The sequence below is a fragment of the Neofelis nebulosa genome, chromosome 10 (assembly GCF_028018385.1).
Source record: "Neofelis nebulosa isolate mNeoNeb1 chromosome 10, mNeoNeb1.pri, whole genome shotgun sequence".
NCBI classification, from domain to species: domain Eukaryota; kingdom Metazoa; phylum Chordata; class Mammalia; order Carnivora; family Felidae; genus Neofelis; species Neofelis nebulosa.
Genome location: NC_080791.1, coordinates 3234876 through 3255231, shown reverse-complemented (window position 1 = coordinate 3255231; position 20356 = coordinate 3234876). Strand labels below are relative to the sequence as shown.

Here is a 20356-nt window from a genome sequence, read left to right as displayed (position 1 = left end):
CCTCAACAAGTAGAGGGAAAATTAGAAGGAAATCAAACTACGAACTACTTGCCAAAGAAGACAAAAAAAAAAAAAAAGGAAAACGAAATTGAAAAAGAAGGATAAATAGGAGATACATAATAAGAGTAACTCCAAATATATCAGTAACCATAATTAATGTAGACAGACTGAAGTCTCAAAATACAGAAGACAGATTGCCACCCTATGAATGTTTGGAAAATTCAGCTATTTGGCGTTTAATGCAATATAATAAAGATATAAAGAAAGAGAAAGAATGAAAGTCAAAGGGTAGAAAAAATACACAAGCAAAAAGCAACTTACAGGAAGATGGCAGGAATGCATTACTATTAGACAAAATTGGGCAATATGGCAAAAGCAGTACCAGAAATAAAGCAGGGTTCCATAAAATGATAAAAAGTTAAATCAAACAGATGTATATAAAAATTAAAAAATAAAGTATATTCTCCTAATTATAATTATATAGCTTCAAGATATATAAAATAAAATTTGACAGAGCCACTAGTCAATCTTGACAAAAAAAACTGTCATTATGAAGAAGTACTTTCACTACCTAAACAACTGACAGAGAAATTGCACAATCTATTAATCAGAATAGAGAACATTTTAAACAACTGATGAGTCCCTACACACTGGACATGTCTAGAATATGAAACCTAGTAATTGGAAGATACCTATTATTTTTAGACTAACCTAGGTTGAAAAACAGGCCACAGTCTGGCCCTTAAATTAGCCTCAAAACTTTCTTTTTTTTTTTTTTTTAATTTTTTTTCCAACGTTTTTATTTTTTTATTTTTTTTATTTTTGGGACAGAGAGAGACAGAGCATGAATGGGGGAGGGGCAGAGAGAGAGGGAGACACAGAATCGGAAACAGGCTCCAGGCTCCGAGCCATCAGCCCAGAGCCTGACGCGGGGCTCGAACTCACGGACCGCGAGATCGTGACCTGGCTGAAGTCGGACGCTTAACCGACTGCGCCACCCAGGCGCCCCTAGCCTCAAAACTTTCAAAGGATTGAAATCATGCAGGTTACATTTTCTGTCTTTTGCTAATTAATTAGCAAAGTCATTGCAAGCTACATTTTCTAAGATGTAATTAAGTTAAAATCCACACACACAACTGAAAAAGAAAAGAAATGCTAAATGTCTAGAAATTAGAAAACACGCTTTTTAAATGCCTCATGGGGTTTGGAGAAAAATCGATACTAGAAGTGAGATAATATTTGTATCTGAGCTATCACTGCACACACTACTTGCCTCGGAAGTCCTTGGGTGTAATTCCAAGGAATATCAATCTCATCCAGACCCAGTGAAGGAACTTTGCGTGTAACAGTCGATGTAGGTGCCTTTGACAGCAGAGCAAAGAATGCTGCAGTTAAGGTTGTCAGGGAGAAACACAGTTAGAATTAAAAATACTGATGAAGACCTGAATAATAACACAAAAGGGAATAAACAGTGGTAGGATTCAGAAAATTTTACAGAATCGAAGGAGCAGGATTTGGTCCTCACTTTGTTGAGGAGTGTCATAAAAGACTCCCAATTTCTCTTAGGTTTCTGACTTGATGTTTGTGAGGTGGGTGATGGTCATTTCTTCACTGAGCTGTGGAAGACAGGAGGACAGGTTTAAGAGGAAAGATGATCAGTTAGGAATTGACAATATGTATTTCAAGATGATTGTGAATGTGTCCACATTATGAAAATGTCTTCCGAGCTCAAATGTCCACTGAGATGCATGGACGTGTGGGTCATCAGCACACAGGACGTGATTAAGATTGACAGGTATGGGGGATGGTGACCAAACTGGATGCAGCAGACGGAGCAGTGACATGAGGTTTTCCCATGGTAGGGTCCCGAATCTGACCGCTTTGTGCCAAGATATAAAAGAGAGATGAGGAACGCAAGAAGATGACATAAGTCCCTTTTTAAAGAAGTTTTGTTAGATGGTAAGGAGAGAAAGGAAACAACTGGAACTTTAACCATCAGAACTATTATTTTTTTCTAATTTTAAATTTTTTAAGTGTTTATTTTGGAGAGAGAGACAAGAGTGTGAGTGAGGGAGGGGCAGAGAGAGAGGGAGACACAGAATCCTTAGCAGGCTCCAGGCTCTGAGCTGTCAGCACAGAACCCGACATGGGGCTCAAACCCAGGAGCCATGAGATCATGACCTGAGACGAAGTCAGACGCTTAACCAACTGATCCACCTAGGTGCCCATACCGTGAGAATTATTTTTAAGAATTACACAGAATTGGTCACGTCCATGGTCTTAGAGAAAGGAGTCAATGCAGAGGGAAATATTAACATTGAAAGAAAGGACTGGGTTTTTCACCGCAAATACATCCTGGAAGAGGGCAGATGAAATCAAAGGCACCGGTGAAGGGGCTGACCTTGACCAGATAGGATATATCATCTCAACCTCTGTGGTTGGAAACAAGTAATGAGTATGGATATCATTATAATAACTTTCTCTGCAGAGAACTGGAAGTCGAGTTGCTTCATACATAAGTTTTATTTATTTGTATTTTTTAAATGTTTAGTTTTGAGAGAGAGAAAGCGTGAGTGGGTAAGGGGAAGAGAGAGAGAATCCCAATCAGGCTCTGTGCTGACAGCAGACAGCCTGACGCAGGCCTCAAACTCATAAACCATTAGATCACAGACTGAGCCGAAATCAGACTTAACCAACTGAGCCACCCAGGCGCCTCCATAATTTTTATTTTTTAGATCTTACGAACTTCTCTCCTTTTAAGTAGTCTACTGCCAAAATTTAAGATTTATTTAAAAAAATGTTTTAAACATTTATTCATTTTTGAGAGACAGAGTGTGAGCAGGGGTGGGGAGAGAGGGAGGGAGGGAGACAGAGACAGAGACAGAGAGAGAGAGAGAGAGACATAGAATGCAAAGCAGACTCCAGGCTCTGATTTGTCACCACAGAGCCCAGTGTGGGGCTTGAACTCACAGACTGCAAGATCATGACCTGAGGTAATGTAGGTCACTTAACCAACTGAGTGACTTGGGTGCCCCCAAATTTTAAGATTTAAAATTTAACAGGGAATCAAGGAAAATGGGAGATATATTAATCCCACATAAAGCTTTCCATTTGCCTGTATCCTTCAAAAACGTTTCACCCATGTATTTGCATATACTGATGCTGATGACTGTTATCTCATTAGGCTCTAGGAAATTTTTGTTAATTGGCCACAGGCACATATTTGACATAGCAAAAGCAGTTTTTGTGGAAAGACAACCTTGCTCTTGAACAATGGTATGGAGAGAAAGAGTCCAAATATATTGCTTACAAATACTACAAGCACAATCCAAAGAGAAAATGAATATCACTCTGTTCTAGTAGCAGAAACCACTCTTAAATTTGTATCTGTGTTGCTAGTTTGGGGTGTCTTTCTTTACAAATTTAGGGAGTTGGAAGAATAAGAGGCTTTCTATCATTTCAAGCTATAGTTCACTCTTGAATTCCTATGAAAGCTTCTTTAAATTGCTCAGGGCCAGACCTTAATGTGCAGAAGTACAGAAGAATGTACATTTTTTTTTGTCAGGGGGATGTGGGGGTAGTTTGGAAGTAATTGTGTCAATATTTCAAAGGGATGAGTTGTCAACAAAAGCTCGATATTCCTCTTTATCCATTTGTCTCTACAAAATGATAAACACCTTCTCCAAGTTCAATTTTAAAATACATACATCCAAGTACCTTGTGCTATTCCAAGATAAATTTCAGAACACTTTTTAATCAATTCAGTTATTATATTTAGAGATGTTTCATCATGCTTTCGTACATTACAAAACAAAAATGAGAGATTCGGTGTCCAACTATAACCTCTATAAATACAGAACCCTGAACATCAACTTATTTCCTGAGAAGTCTGAGGCAGCAGAACATAAGGACGAGGAGGTTAGGTATCACTGACAGACCACAGAAGACGCAAGCTGTTTCCTAAGTGTGTTAGGCAAATGAGCACCCATGAAATGCAGCCCACCTTACATACTTGACCTCATTTCACCTCTGGAATCACTTGAGGAGGTGAAAACTTTCTGATTCTGCACTTAAAAACACAGAGACAGAATTTAAATAGCTCACCTAAGTTTACATGTCAGAACACAGTTTGAACCAAGCATCTGTATCATCTATTTAATTCAGTCTTCCACTCCCACCTGTTCCTGGATCTCGGCCATAATGAGAATCATGCATTTTCAGAGGGAACTAAATTGTAGGAAATATAGAGGGAACAGGTGTCACAGGACTTTTGCCCACACAAAGGAACTAGTGGAGGTCCTGGGAACCTTTGGTCATCGTGTTGTCAGTGACTTTAGACTGTCCCTCCTTGGCAAAGGCCACCCTTGTTCACAGAGATACTCTCAGATGTTAGGATGATAACTCTTTGCCAGAGCTTAGTGCCCAAAATTGACCTCAATCAATGTGGATATAGTAAGTAGTATTAAGAGAGTCTTAGGAAAGCCACATATGGGTGCTTTCTGCTTGGGGCTGGATTGCATTGCACAAGTCCTAATTCCTACCAGTGGAACCAACCCATGGAAAAGCTGATCACCTTCCAGACTAACAGTAGAATCTGTGATAAATACTATGGTCTGGAGTTTCTTTTTGGGTTTTCACTTTTTATAATAAATATTTGGCAAATAGAGTAAAATGTTGATTTAAGTACTGTGTGTTTCAAATTTTTAAATTCCTTTGTTATCTCCCCCATGGGTTCCAAATAGCTCAAGTGTCTATCATATGAGCACAAAAAGGAGAATGTAAGTACTATACTATTATGATTTATTTTTAACTGTTTAGTGATTCCTAATACCCAATTATTTTTTTAGGTTTATTTAATTATTGAGAGAGAGAGAGAGAGAGAGAGAGAATCTTAAGAAGGCTCCACGCTGTCAGGCAGAGGTCAATGGAGGGCTCAAACTCACGAACCCTGAGATCATGTCCTGAACCAAAATCAAGAGTTGGACGTTTGACCGAATGAGCCATCCAGGTGCCCCAATACCCAGTTCTTAAAGGCCTCCAAGTACCATGGATGCAAATGTTGTCTTTTTAACAGCTTTTATGACAAAAACATAAGAAAGAAACTGCATTTCTCTTTAGACTTGCTTTCCCACCAAACTTACCATTTTTTGTACTTACTTGATACTATATCACTGGGTATAGCAAAATAGCATTTTCATTAAAATACTCAGAAAAGTGATTTTTATACATTATGTCATTAAAAGATAGATGTCGGTGAAGAAATGCTTCTTTTAAGACTATAGTTTACTGAGGGGCGCCTGGGTGGCCCAGTCACTTGAGTGTCCGACTTCGGCTCAGGTCATGATCTCGAGGTCTGTGAGTTTGAGCCCCGTGTTGGGCTCTGTGCTGACAGCTCAGAGCCTGGAGCCTATTTGGATTCTGTGTCTCCCTCTCTCTCTGCCCCTCCCCCACTCATGCTCTGTCTCTCTCTGTCAAAAATAAATAAACATTAAAAAAATTAAAAAAAAAGACTACAGTTTACTGAAAAATAGTATTAAGTTACAGAATATATAAATCATGGAAGTGATTAACTACATGGATTAAGTTTCATATAAGATGAAGTGACATACATTTAGCTTCAGTATGTTCAATGTATGTTTTGCAAACTCATCTACAAGTAACCAAATAGCAACTGGTTAATGAGCACTTATTGTCTGCCTAGTGATGGACTGAGTTTCCAAAGCATTATCTCATGATATCATTATTAACAACCACCTGAGGTTTGCATTGTCATCCTCAATTTCCCAAAACCATATAATTAATAAATGGAAGAGTTGGTATGTAAACAATGATATGTGTTCAATGATATGACTTCAGTTAAAAAAAAAAGTTAACTCTTAATGGTTCACAGACTTAAATATAAGAGCCAAAACTATAATGATGTATGTTCCTAGACAAAAAAAAAAAAAGTAAAACTTTGGTTAGATTAAACACAAAAATCATGACCCATAAAATTTAAAAAGTTTGCAATTTTGTCAAAAATAAAAATTCCAGTCTTTAAAAAATAATGTTCAGAAACAAAGTCAAGCCACAGACTGGGAGAAAATATCTGTGAAACATATATCTGCTAGAGGACCTGTACACAGAATATATAAAGAATACTAACAACTCACATGAGACAAAGTTTTTATAAGAATTCAGCTGATGTTCTGTATATATGACTAATTTGCCAAATTCAATTTTATCCCTAAATATTAGAAACCAACATTGTGAAAATTAACTTATAAGGCACACAACTTAGTAAGAGAAATCACAAAAAATAAATCAACAAGCTTACTTCAGTACCTAGCTCTAAATGTGTAGCAAAAAATATGCATGCTCATTATGAAGAAATGTATAAAAATACTGAAAATCATCCAATAAGACCTAAATAGAGAGATGCACCATATTCGCAGATAGGAAAAGTTTGTGTGATTTATTTCTTCTCATAAATGTGTTTTTTACACATTTATGCAATTCCAAACAAATCCCAATAGAATTTTTTTCCTTGTATGCGCAATTTGGCCAGCTAGATCTAAACTTTACACGGAAGAGAGAAGAGTTAAGATTAGCCAAGAATTTTTTTTTTTTTTTTTTTTTTTATTTTTGGGACAGAGAGAGACAGAGCATGAACGGGGGAGGGGCAGAGAGAGAGGGAGACACAGAATCGGAAACAGGCTCCAGGCTCCGAGCCATCAGCCCAGAGCCTGATGCGGGGCTCGAACTCACGGACGGCGAGATCGTGACCTGGCTGAAGTCGGACGCCCAACCGACTGCGCCACCCAGGCGCCCCAGCCAAGAATTTTTTTGAATAAAGATAATAAAGTCAAGAGCTTCTCCTACTACATACAGAATCCTTACAAAGGTACAATAATTAAGAAAATGGAGGGGCGCCTGGGTGGCGCAGTCGGTTAAGTGTCCGACTTCAGCCAGGTCACGATCTCGCGGTCCATGAGTTCGAGCCCCGCGTCAGGCTCTGGGCTGATGGCTTGGAGCCTGGAGCCTGTTTCCGATTCTGTGTCTCCCTCTCTCTCTGCCCCTCCCCCGTTCAGCTCTGTCTCTTTCTGTCCCAAAAATAAATAAAAAAACAAAACAAAACAAAAAAACGTTGAAAAAAAAATTTAATAAAAAAAGAAAATGGATAAACAAAAGAATAAAGCATAAGAAAAGTTCCACATACATGGGACTTCATTTATGATGTAGTATCATTGAGATCACTGAAAAAAGAATATTCAAAAGATCGTATGGGAGAATTGCCTATGTTGGTGAATTTTATTTTGATCCCTCTTTTCCAAAATATCAAGTCCTGTTGAATTAAAAAAGGATGACCATATATTTTGCTTTTCTCAGATCAGTCCCAGTTTACACCTGCAACTCTAGAATAATTATTACCGCCTTTCACTAACAGAGATATCCAGGTTTAGATGATAAATTATACGATAAAACCTAAATATGTCAAAGCATATCTTTAAAACTTTTACAAGAACACCCAAACAGACATTGATATTACTAGGATAGACAAAGCATTTCTTACACAAGAACCAAAAAGACTACATTGTCTACTCTACAAAAATTTGGGACTTCTAGACAAACACAGGCTTACAATTTGTCTTTCAAATAAGCAGTTTGGGATTTAGTAATAAAATTAATACTCAGAAGAGCTGGAATAAGATGGTTTTAGAACAGGAGAACTAGAGATGACAGAACATGGAGAGTCCAGCTCAAGACCTTAGAACAGTCCCATCCTTTAGAATTTCTAAACACGGGTAAGGTGACTGAAGCATAAAGAGCATTGAGAGATGGGAATTTCATGACACGGTTTATAACCCCAATTTCCAGAGCCCCCGAGGAGTGAAGTGTTACAGTTATAATTGCATCTATAGCAACAAACCAGAAGTAACTAACAGCCTTGTCTTTCCTAATTTACTTCTGGTTCTGACAGGACCAACAGGTCTATTTCCCAAGATCTTCATACCAATTTTGTTTTGTCTTGTTTTGTTTGTTTGTTTAGTCATTTATTTATTTATTTGACAGAGGGAGAGAGAGAGAGAGAGAAAGAGAGAGAAAGAGAGAGAGAGAGAGACAATGAGCAGGGGAGGGGGAGAGGGAGAATCTCAAGCAGGCTGTGTGCCCAGTGTGGATGCCACGGTCCGGGGATCATGACCTGAGCTGAAATTGAGTAGGATTCTCAACCGACTGAGCCACCCAGGTGCCCCCACACCAGTGATGACTTCCATTGAATGGGATTTTAAATGGAATGTCTGATCAGAATCCTATTTTATGAGATGCGATGTCATGTTGCCATGCACTACTTTCTCTCAGTTCAAACTCATACCTGTATTATTCAGAGGTGAAACATGAATTTTCATACATTCGTAAAATATAGCGTGAGACTCAAGAATAAAATTATTCTCTAGCATTATTTAACCATGAGGAAATGGTCTTGTTTCATTTCATTTCTGTGAACTTAATTCTTTTTAAAAATGTGTTCATTCACTCTCTCCATCAGCAAACCTTGAGCTCCTTCGAGGAGCAGAGTTGGCTAAGTACTGTAAATACAAAGATGCTAAGACCCACCCACTGGTCACCTGAAGTCAACGTTCTCAGGAAAGTGAAGGGGAGAAAGCAAAAAACAACAACAACTGCGGTATGGGGTGTGTATGGGCTGGTCTTCCTTCACCGCAAGTGACAAAACAATTGAGAATAGCTTATGTTACAGAAGGGCTCATGCAATGGACTGAATTCCAGGGACATATCTAGCTCCTTGTAAGTGGAGATCTAGGAGACTGAAATGTATCATTAGGAGGCTGTGTCCTCACTAACTTTGCCGTGGCTCCACGTCCTTTAGTGCTCAGCCATTCCAGGCTTACATGCCCATTTCAGAAGACAAAGTTTCAGTTTCCCAAACCCTCCAGGAAAACCTCAAGGGTGTTTGGGACTTCCAGCCCTCTTACCCTCCACCCTTATCCCCTCACTTCCATAGACATGCGCACTTACAGCTGGAGAGAGGGCGGGGGGGGGGGGGGGGGGGCGCGGTTGGAGGAGGAGGGGCAGTGCTTAGGTCAGGTACCTAGCCCTGACACCCCCCCAGGGGGCGCTGTGACTCAAGAGAGGAATAAGAGCTACTTTCAGAGTAGTTGGAGCAGGTGGATCAGTTGAGTAGATTTCCTTTCTTAATAAGGAGAGTGATTCATGTAAGGTTATCTGATGGGTACTGGTGACCTTTAATCATGTAAGTTTTATAGGCAGGACAAAGACAGTAAATTCATTTCTGCACATTTTAATTTACTGTGAGAATTTCAGGTAAAGGTCTTCAAAATTGTCTGGTTATGTGAGGGGATAAGATTGGGGTTCTCCCACTAGGCATTCAGCACAGAAGGGGACCTTGGGGCTGTGAAGTGAAGTGCATTCAGGGAAAGTCAAGATCTAAACAATTACCACCAGCACCACAATCCCAGGAAATAAAATCAGTACCATGCTTTAGTGTTGCAGTGTCCAGGAGTAGAAAGGAGGTTCCTTTAAAACATCAGACTCTGAAGTGTATTTGAAATTGACTTGAAAAACCAAACAATTTGCAAACAATCTTTACCTGCACCTTTTTTTTTGGGGGGGGGGCAAGGTTTTTGTTTGTTTGTTTTGTTTTTTAAAGTAGTCTCTACACCCAAAGTGAGACTTGAACTCACAACTCTGAGATTAAGACTCTCACGTTTTTCCAACTGAGCCAGACAGGCACTCCCCAACTATACCCCTTTTAACAAGTAGAGCTCTGTCATTTCCTTTTGCCAGAGTTTGTGGTTTGGTACATGCCTCTGGATAATTTGTGTTTATTTTTTTCACAGCTGTACCACATCCCCGTCTGCTCCTGCAATAAAGGATTCGGGACAACTCATTGCTCAATTTTATTCTCTCACACAAAGGCAGGGTAAAGAGTATGGAAACTTACCCTCATCCAAGCCAGGGAAACAGGTTTTACGTTGACTTCAAATGTGCAATTCTCGATTAGTAAAAATAGGGTCCTGTGTTGCTCCTTATATTTAATTTAAAAACAGGAGCAAAATAATTTTATTGTAATGCAAACTTTGATGAGATACTGCAATTGACCTTATGGACTATCTTCTAATTTCTAGCATCTTTCATTCTAGCATCCCTGTGATTACACCTTTTAGCCCTGAGCTGTGTTTTACACATGGTCCAGATCTGTCATTGCTGTTTAAGTCAACACTATAAAAATCCTTAACCCAAGGACTTTTCAGATCATAATTTCAAAATAAATTCTTCTTTAAAAACAAATCACAAACCTAGTTAAGAGTGTTACAGTGCATAGAAGTAGCAATTAATGTGAGAAACATAAAAAGCTAAAATACTACCTTTCCAAAGCTTTTAGTATAAAGGACCCTGTAACAGCCAAGGCGTTTCTGTGGGAAAACTGCATTCACTCGCTGCTCCTTACTTTTAAACTCATCTAGTTATAAAGATAAAAATAAGTACAGAACAACCCAGAACTTCTGAATTTGCATTTATGAGTGCCTTTTCAAACTCTTAGAAAATGCTGTGCACTATAATGTGTTAGACTGAGTTTTAATGCTTCCCTAAAGAACATCATAATTACAGTAATGCTTATGGTGTATCTATTATCTTAAATTTAGGCATATATAAGTGCAGGTTTGCAAATGAATATTAGAAATTTCCAGGCTTAGAATAATGTCTTTATACACCTCTATCTTCTCATAAGTAATTTAAAAACATCAATTTATATTTTGAATTTCTGTCATACTTGCTCTTCTTAAAATCTGATAAGGTATAGTTATAAGTCTGAAATAACATCTTAGCTCTTCTGTATTTCTTAAGGGACATTTTCAATACAGTTGTAGAAAAAGGATCGATTCTCTTATGTATGTTTTCTATCTACATCTATCCATGTCTGTATTTAGGATGCATTTTGGTCATGCACGGTAAAGTCCCAGACAGAGAGGATTAGTACCCTTGTCTGCTCCTTATCCGTGTGTGTAATTGAGACTTGCTATGGAATGGGATCCTCTTACCTTTAACTGTAGAGTGGGAATGATCTCATTCTTCTGTTCACTTGCACAGATGGGTTTTCTACTGAAGATCTTATCTCCATCTTTGATGGTTTGCAAGAGTAAAGTGGCCAATGCTCAGGTCAAGGCCACAGTCTGGGCAGCTCCAAGGCAGGCGAGGAAGATACATGTGAGTGTTTCCCATTGCCTTGCTGAGAAGCCACTTCCCTTCTTTATTCAGAAGTTGTTTTTAGGACTTGCCCTTGGGATCTGCAATCAGACCAGTCATTACTCACGACAGCCTTGTGAGGGAGGTTTCATTATTTAAAAAGTGGGGCTCAGAGAAGCTAAGACCCTTGCCCCGGGCAAGGTATAAAATGAAAAAGAAAAAGGATTGTGAGAAAGTCTTCTTGTGCAGTCTACGGTCTGAGTAACCTTACACTTGGCCGTACATTGGTCTTGCACATATGTCGCTGGTCACCTCAGTGTCGGCCGGTGCGGTGCCGTCAGGGGACTCTTACATCCCTTTTTCCTCATGCCCAGAGTTGCTTGAAAAAGTCTGACACCCCAAGCTGGAAATCTGATCAAATGTTCCTTCATGATTCACTCCCAAATCAGGCTCTCTTGCTCTTGAAAATTCTCTCTCCAGTTCTGTCCAGAACACGTCTCAATGAAGAAGGAGAGGGCACGGTTCCCCTGGAGCTAAGGTAGGCAGGAGCCAAGAGGTTCTGGAGCATTCTGTGCAGGGAAAGCCCTCCCCCGGGGTCGGGGGAGGGGGGAGGGGGTCTGGAGCCGAGGTGGTGCGGGCCTGGAACGTTCCGGGGTGCTGTGCACCTGTGTCACCTTGGTGAGAGGACTGGAGCTGTAGCGAGCGCTGCCCTGGGGTGTTCCTCTGTGTGCTGCCCTGGGGCCGCCCAGGGGGCTCACTAGGAGGGTGTGTGTGAGGGGCCCAGGCTCGCTGAGGCTGCAGGACCAGGACGCCCGGACCTGTTGAGTCGGCTCTAGCCTGGTGCAGGTGTGTGTGAGCAGCGCTGACCAGGGGCAGGTGTGTGTGAGCAGCGCTAACCAGGTGCAGGTGTGTGAGCATTGCCCACTGCAGCCCCTCAGGCCAGGAAGACTTCCAGCAGCTCCCTCCGGCAGCGTTCCTTCCAGGCTGATTCCTTTAGCTTCTAGTTGCTGCTTTAAACCACAGCTTTCTCTCTGCCCCAGGGCCTGCGAACCTGCACCGGGAGCCTCAGTCCCACCCCTGCAGGGGCAGCTCCTGGTGTGGGGCTGGCCTTCCCTTCCATAGGGGGTCTACTCTGTCTCGCCCCCACTCTGTGCTGCTGCTGAGTCAGCCCTCAGTCCTCCTTCAGGACAAGCCGCCCTACAAACAGGTGCAGACCTGGTGGACCAGGCGAGTCTGGGGTCTTCCTAGGGTGGTCTTGGGAACTCTCTAGGCGGTGGCTCTATTTTGAGTTTATGGAACTTGTGTTTGGCCGTGGGTTTCAATTCAATAAAAATCTGATTTCTTAAGTCTGACAGAGAAATACATATGATACATATGATTTCACTTATATTTGGCTTCTGAAAAACAACAACAACAACAACAACAACAACAAGACAGAAACAGGCTCATAAATACCAGGAACAAAGTGGTGGTTGCCAGAGAGGAGGTTGGGGGGGACGGGCCGGTGAAGAGGTACAAACTTCCAGTGGTAAAGTAAATAAGTCACAGGAATGCGGGGCACCTGGGTGGTCCAGTTGGTTAAGCGTTCAACTTTGGCTCAGGTCATGATGTCACAGTCTGTAGGTTCAAACCCTGCGTCAGGCCCTGACAACATGGAGCCTGGAACCTGCTTCCGATTCTGTGTCTCCCTCTCTCTCTGTCACTCCCCTGCTAGCATTCTGTCTTCCTCTCTCTCAAAAATAAATAAACATAAAAAATTTAAGTAAAAACATAAGTCGCAGGAATGAAAAGTACAGCGTAAGGAAGATAGTCCACAATACTGTAACAATGTCTTGTACGGTGACAGGTGGTGACAGTCACTGCATAATGTGCGCACTTGTCGAATCACTATGTGGTACACCTGAAACTACATTTCCTCTATACTTCAATAACAAACATTTGTAAAAATCTAATTTCTAATATCCCTGTTATTTGAAGCTGCTCTTTTCACTTACAGGATTTGGTCAAAGCATTTGTCCAGTTCATGGTAAAACTTTGGACGAAGAGAAGATTTTCTTCCATGTAGATTTTAAGTTCCTGGAAAAATTAAGACTATACAATATCTATGTAGCTCTGTCACAATTGAGAGAAAGTAAATACATATATATGTTCAATGTCAGAAAAATATATTTATTTTTTGAATAATATTTGAATATTTCTGAATATTTTCAGAAAAACGTATTTAATAATTATTGCTACTACCCCCCTACATATGCATGCACACTTTAACCCAGCACGGACTACATTTTATGTTGTCGATGCTATTTATTTCATACGAATCACGGATTTCACAAACGTTCATGGGTTGTACCAAATGCTCACTTTTTCGTAGTGCCCTGTATATTTCCCTGTGAGAAGCGTCTGAGATGTCCATTTAATGCACTGAAATCCAGTACTGGCAACACCAAGGGTTTATGCTGATGAATCTGTTTCTCTGAAGGGCGTGGAGTTGGGGTCTTGCTTTCTGTTCCCGTAAGGGAAACATTTAAACACTGACAGCAGCTACTTGGAACCCACCTTGGTAGTGTAAGGGCTTGAGTCTAACCTCCCTTGAGAGGCAGACAAGTTTTCCTAGCATTCAGCCTAAGTGTTGAAAAGAAAAGCAGGATTGGCTTACCGCTGATCCGTTCTCGTTCAGAAGAGTGGTTGGAGAATGTGGAAGCTGGAAGCCATTTAGTGACAAGTGTGCATCACTTGGTACTTAACGGATGTAGCAGTCCACAGTTCTCGGGCCCAAATACTGAAGTCTCAAGAGAGATATAATATTGACTTGTGAAGAGTTAAGCAGTATACGCACGAAAACACAACCTTACATTCTATATCTAGAAAGACACGACCGTAATAAACGGTTTTACAGTTTCAAATTTTTGTAGATGTTTCATCGCTATTAAATAGATTACATGGAAAACTCAGGTGTATGTTTACAATAACAAGCCATTTATTATTATTTTTTTAATGTTTATTTTTGAGAAAGAGAGAGAAAGAGAGAGAGTGGGGGAAGGGCAGAGAGAGAGGGAGACACAGAATCTGAAGCAGGTTCCAGGCTCTGAGCTGTCAGCACGGAGCCCAACATGGGGCCCGAACTCATGAACCTTGAGATCATGACCTGAGCTGAAGTCGGATGCTCAGCTGACTGAGCCACCCAGGTGCCCCTCACAATAACAAAAACATTTGTGTTTGGCACATCCTCGTAATGGTTTATACCATGACTGAATTTATTAAAGTCTAATTACTTCATTCTTTTGGTCTTCAACCTCTGCCTGCCGAAACATGATCAAATTGCTGTATCATTAATCCAAACTAAGTAATTTTAATTATCAAATCGTTTCTATAATATCAAATTCTACTCATTTTGATCGCTCTAGTTTTATGATCTGCAGAGTCATTTCTGAAATAATTAATAAACACATATGGCTACTTTTTCTCTGATTTCTGGTAAACCTTTGCATGTTTGGGAACAACAATCGCAGATTACACTTTACCTGTGATTTTGATGACCAGTGCATAGATAGTATGATTGTCTCATATGCCTGATAATCAGGAGTCAACTGCCTTCAGAATAATAATTATCTCATATGTATAGGAAAACTATTTTTCAGATAACTGAGGAAATACTTTCTCATATCATCATCATCATCATCATCATCATTTAGAGAGAAGAAGAAAATATGAGAACAAAAATGAGAGAGGTCTCCTGGTAAGTAAATGATGGCTAACACATTATCTCTTAAGCACCTAAATATTTGATGACTGCACGATAACGTACAGGTGCTGATGTCACCAAGCCTGACCCCTGGTGTGAGGTATAAGCTGTCCAGCTGTGGAAAAAGTCATCATACTTGTGACAACCAAAATCCAGAATATGGTCACTGATTCTATAGAAAGAGGAATGGAGACAAGAAATGTACACAGGGCTTGAAAGATGAGTTGGTTTAATGTGTTCACTTAGCATCAGAGGCAAATATTTCATACGGGACATGGGATAGTAAATGTACTGCAGTGACAAAGAGTCAGTTCTTCAATTCCCTGTAGTCTAGGGCTTATGTACAATTGAACTGGCAACAATTCATACTCTTTCTGAAGGAAAAATGAAGTCTCAGGAAGGAACATAGAAGAAAGAAGATTGTTGTTCAGGGAAGTAAAGGAATGATTTATTATAACACCATCTGGTGTCAATATGAATGAATTGAAATGAAAACATAGATAACTCTTTTCCTTTTTAAGAAAAGAAGTGTTCTTTCCCAAGTGTTATTCCGGTTATTTCTTCTGTCTTCCGTGAGTTCACAAAATGAATACCTGCTGATGTTTTTATGACATCTGTTCTTTTTTTTAAGAACTAGAGGCTTCTATTGGTCTGGGTTGCTGATTTGATTGCAGCCCTTTTCCTGCCATTGACGGGGCAGGGCATTTTATTGATGACACAGTACTGTGTTACATACAGTAAAACTCCTTGAGCGAGCGGTCTATGCTCCATTTCCTCCCCTCCCATTTACTCTTGAACCCACTTGAACCAGAGTTTCATCCCCAACGTTCTAGAGAGATTCTTATTTCCAAGTGACAGATAACTTGAACATTTATAAATACAACAGTCAATTCTCTGTCCTCAGTGTATTTGATCGGCACACTGTTGATCAATCTTTTATTATTGAAGCATTTATTTCATTTGGCATCCGGGACACCCATCTCTCTTCTCCTACATTATTGACAACTTCACCACAGACTGTTTTTCTGATTTATCTGGACCTCAGAAACCTGGAGCACCCCACACATCAGACTTCTATGCTTTCTTACAATTACCTTCTTGGTGATATCCAGACTTACAGCTTCAACTAGTTTCTTCATGCAGACATTGCCCATATTTTATATCCTTTATCCCTGAGGTAGATTGAATTAGTATTCCCGTCTCCTCTAGACGACAATTACATATCTCCACTACAAAAATGTCAGACCTGACCATGTGACTTGCTCTGGCCAATGGAATGAGAATGGAAATTACGTTGGTCACCTCTAAGGAAAAGCTTTATGAGCGAGTGCATGATTCATCGCGCCTTTGCCTTCTGCCATGAGACTGGCAAAGTGTTAACCCGTCTGCTCTGGCAGCCTGGGTCTCAGGATCAAGGCAACTTGGAGCAGAGCCTCAGCAGCCCCAAGGTGGCCATGTAGTATGAGTGAGGAATAAAAATGTGTTTACTGAGATTTGGGTCACTTAATGTCTGCATAAGTAAGTGTTTTGTCTGGTACAAGCTCCTTTTTCCCTAGAACTCACATACTTGCTCTTTGTTAAACTCCTGTGTGTTGATATTTTATGTGTCTCCAATAAGTCTCTCATGGTTTCCCTCCAAAGCTTTTCCTCCCTCAGTTTTCTTGATCCCCCTAAATGGTGACTTCATTCCATGTGTCGATGGGACCCTGACTTGTCTCTTAAGTCACAGTCCTGGCTCAATCGATGGCAGGTCCTGGAAACTTCAAAATATCCTATCCTTCCATCTATGGATATGTGGCTGTTTCCTGTTTGTGTGTTTGTTGCCATTTCCCCTTTAATACAAGTAGGCAGTCCCTTCGTTTGCACAAACTGCAGTAATCTAACTAGACTTTGTATCTGCTGGGATCTTCTGTGTGCTGGTATGTATCCTGTGGTACGAATGATTGTACCCCTCGACAGTCTGCTAATTGTCCATTTCATTCATATACAATATTTTTACCACTGCCCAGAGGACCCTCATCACCCTTCACCCTGATCACCTGCCCCCACTCTATTCCCCTCACTCTACTGCAGACACGTGGGCCCACCTGTGGTTCTTTAACCATGCCAAGAGTAGTCCTTCGTCCAGGTTTTACATTGCTCTTCCCTAATCTGGCATGCTGTTCCCCTGATTCCATGAGGGCTCAGTTTCAGTCTTTTCTGAATATCACTGAATCCATGAGCCATCCTTGGTGACTGTATGGAAAGCCCTAAGCTGTTCCTCAACCCTTACAATCACTTTTACTTGACTTGAAGTGTCTCCAAAGGGCTGAACATCATGTGACATATTATATGTACACTTGTGTGTCTGTCTCCTCCCAATCGCATGAAGCTCCAGGACAGTCAGGGTCTTATCTGTTTGGTAACGGCTGTATCTCTTGCTTCCAGATCCCAGTCTGGGATGCAGTACATGCTCCATAATAGGGGTGCATCCATCACTGATGTGTAAGGGATGCGAGGAGAGCTCTGAGGTCCTGGCCTTCCCATTTACCACCTTTGAGACCTTGGACACAGTAATGACTTTTGTGCCTCAGGTGTTTTGTTTTGTTTTGTTGTTGCTTTGTTTTTAACTGAGATTAACTGGACCTATCTCATGGTTTGTGTGAGAATTTTAAAAGACGAAATATAACACTTCAAACAATGTTGGGCACATATTAAGTGATCAGTAAATGTTCACAAAAGCACTAAAAAGGACATCTATGGTTCAGCAGACTAACTGGGAGAGGATTTTATGCCAGAAACACAGAGTTTCAGTTCTCAACTGAGCTACTGCACGCTGAGTCGGCTGGTATAAGCCTTACCCTCTATGCCTTCATGTTCTTATCTGTAAGTTGACAACAATAATAGAACTTCAAGAATTGGATATAATGCATATATAACGCCCAACCTGTGTCTTACTCAAAGTAGGGATACAAATAGTTATCATTATAATGGCAACAACTTATTGAGGGATTAATTTGTACCAGGAATTTAAGACTCTGTCAGTCCTCTAAGGTGGCCACTTTTCCAAATAAAGAAATTAAATCGTGGAGAGGTTTAGAAACACGATCAGGTCATTTGGACAATACGTTGAGCTGAAATTTGAACCCAATTTGTGTTCTTAAGCACTAGCCTACCCTTCTCTATTAATTTATTGAAAAACCAGTTAATCAACATGAGTGTTCATCCCCAAGGGATGTAAAACGTGTCTGGCAGGGAGGTGGTACATATATAAACATAGCTGAGTAAACAGTGATATGTGATTTAAGTAATGATCAGGGACAGTATTAAAAAGCTTTCTTGGGGCGCCTGGGTGGTGCAGTCGGTTAAGCGTCCGACTTCAGCCAGGTCACGATCTTGCGGTCCGTGAGTTCGAGCCCCGCGTCAGGCTCTGGGCTGACGGCTCGGAGCCTGGAGCCTGTTTCCGATTCTGTGTCTCCCTCTCTCTCTGCCCCTCCCCCGTTCATGCTTTGTCTCTCTCTGTCCCAAAAATAAATAAAAAACGTTGAAAAAATTAAAAAAAAAAAAAAGCTTTCTTGTGGCAGGTTTTGAGCTATTTCACCTTGAATAGTATTAACAGTGGGAGTTCAGACCAAAGAGGGAACAAGGAGAGAAGCTTTTAAGAAGAAAAATAACTTTGCTTATGTGTCGACGTGATAAGTAAGATTGAGAAGGACTCACCTGTGAGTTGACTCATCACCTCTGGGGTTATCATTTCTGAATCTTTGTGTCCCTCTCTCTGTGGAGGGACGTCATCTAAGGCTTCTTTAACTACTTGAGCCTTGGTTCCTCTGCATCTCTGTTCCAGAAGGAGGCCAGTGAAGACTTTCTCAGCAGATGTAATAAATCCGAGAAGAAGAGCAGTGTGCTTCATTTCTTGAGCTTATAAAGTATCTAAGAAGACATCGCAAAATTTAATTTCTCATCAACGGGAGAAAAATAACAACTGGGGCTTATTTCACTTGTTCCTGGGAAAGCCATTTAGGGTTAATAATACCATCTCAGTTTTACAGATGAAAGAATTGACGTTTAGAAAGTTTATTCAAAGTCACGTGGCTTTGATGCGTTCTTGAACTCCAAACAGATACACTGTCCCCACTTACAGTCTTCAATTTGTCTGAAGAGAGAATGAAGAGAGAAAAATATGTCTGAAGGAGATGAAGGAAATGACAAGCAGAGCAAACATTTTTAATTAGCTCTGGAAGTTTGGCTGTCTTTTTAATTTTTTTTAGCGTTTATTTTAGAGAGAGAGACAGAACACAAATGGGGTAGGGACAGAGAGAGAGGGAGACACAGAATCTGAAGCACGCTCCAGGCTCTGAGCTGCCAGCACAGAGCCAGATGTGGGGCTCAAACCCATGGACCATGAGATCATGATCTGAGCTGAAGTAGGACACTTAACCGACTGAGCTGTCCAGGCGCTCCCATTTCAGTGACTTTAAAAGGGATATCAAGACCAGGAAGATTTGTAGCTACAGGTGTATCCACATCTAAATCTGATCAGTTCATCAGGGAATCTATTGCTACATTTCTATTAGACAAGAAGATTCTTCCAATATGTCACTATGCTTTTTTTCCCCTATGTTGAATAAAATTACCAGCATATCTTTAAAAAAGGGAAGGTCTGATCCAAATCTGGTGTGGGTAGTTTTCCTAGAGTGCAGAATCCTCTTTAGCAGGTAGGATTAAAAGTACAGTTAGGGGGCGCCTGGGTGGCGCAGTCGGTTGAGCGTCCGACTTCAGCCAGGTCACGATCTCGCGGTCTGTGAGTTCGAGCCCCGCGTCAGGCTCTGGGCTGATGGCTCGGAGCCTGGAGCCTGTTTCCGATTCTGTGTCTCCCGCTGATGGCTCGGAGCCTGGAGCCTGTTTCCGATTCTGTGTCTCCCTCTCTCTCTGCCCCTCCCCTGTTCATGCTCTGTCTCTCTCTGTCCCAAAAAATAAATTAAAAACGTTGAAAAAAAAATTAAAAAAAAAAAATAAAATAAAAGTACAGTTAGGCTCAATGAAGGGCAGCAGGAAACCAGAGATGAATGTGCAGCTAATGGCTAGTATTGTGGCTCAATTGCCTGATAAAACCACGCAACTGTTTTGCAGAGAGATTTTCTGGGCTCTATGGATAGGGGGTCTGTCTAAGCATTAGAAAAGAAACAGTAAAGGAAACCAAGGGCCAAACTAGGACCACACAGAAAGGAGCCAGGACACTCTCCCCTGCAGGTGAAACTAAGTCTATACAATTTGCTAGCTGAGAATTAATCAAATGATACTCCACATGATTACTTTTGTGTCCTTTTTCCCCCGAGTATTGCCCACACGTGTTCCCAACTACACAGAAATACCATGGCATCAGAATTATTGCAGGACACACTATTTTCAGATTTCTTTTAGCAATCT

General features: G+C 40.8%; 1 long non-coding RNA gene across 1 annotated transcript; it reads right to left on the bottom strand.

Moving 5' to 3' along the window:
• Nucleotides 1-1454: 1454 nt before the first annotated feature.
• LOC131486730 (uncharacterized) lies at nt 1455-19054 on the bottom strand. The gene is made up of 3 exons (XR_009249412.1): nt 18647-19054; nt 11061-12602; nt 1455-1616 (listed from the first exon to the last, which is right to left on the bottom strand). It is a non-coding gene; the product is annotated as an uncharacterized LOC131486730 (long non-coding RNA).
• Nucleotides 19055-20356: the final 1302 nt, after the last annotated feature.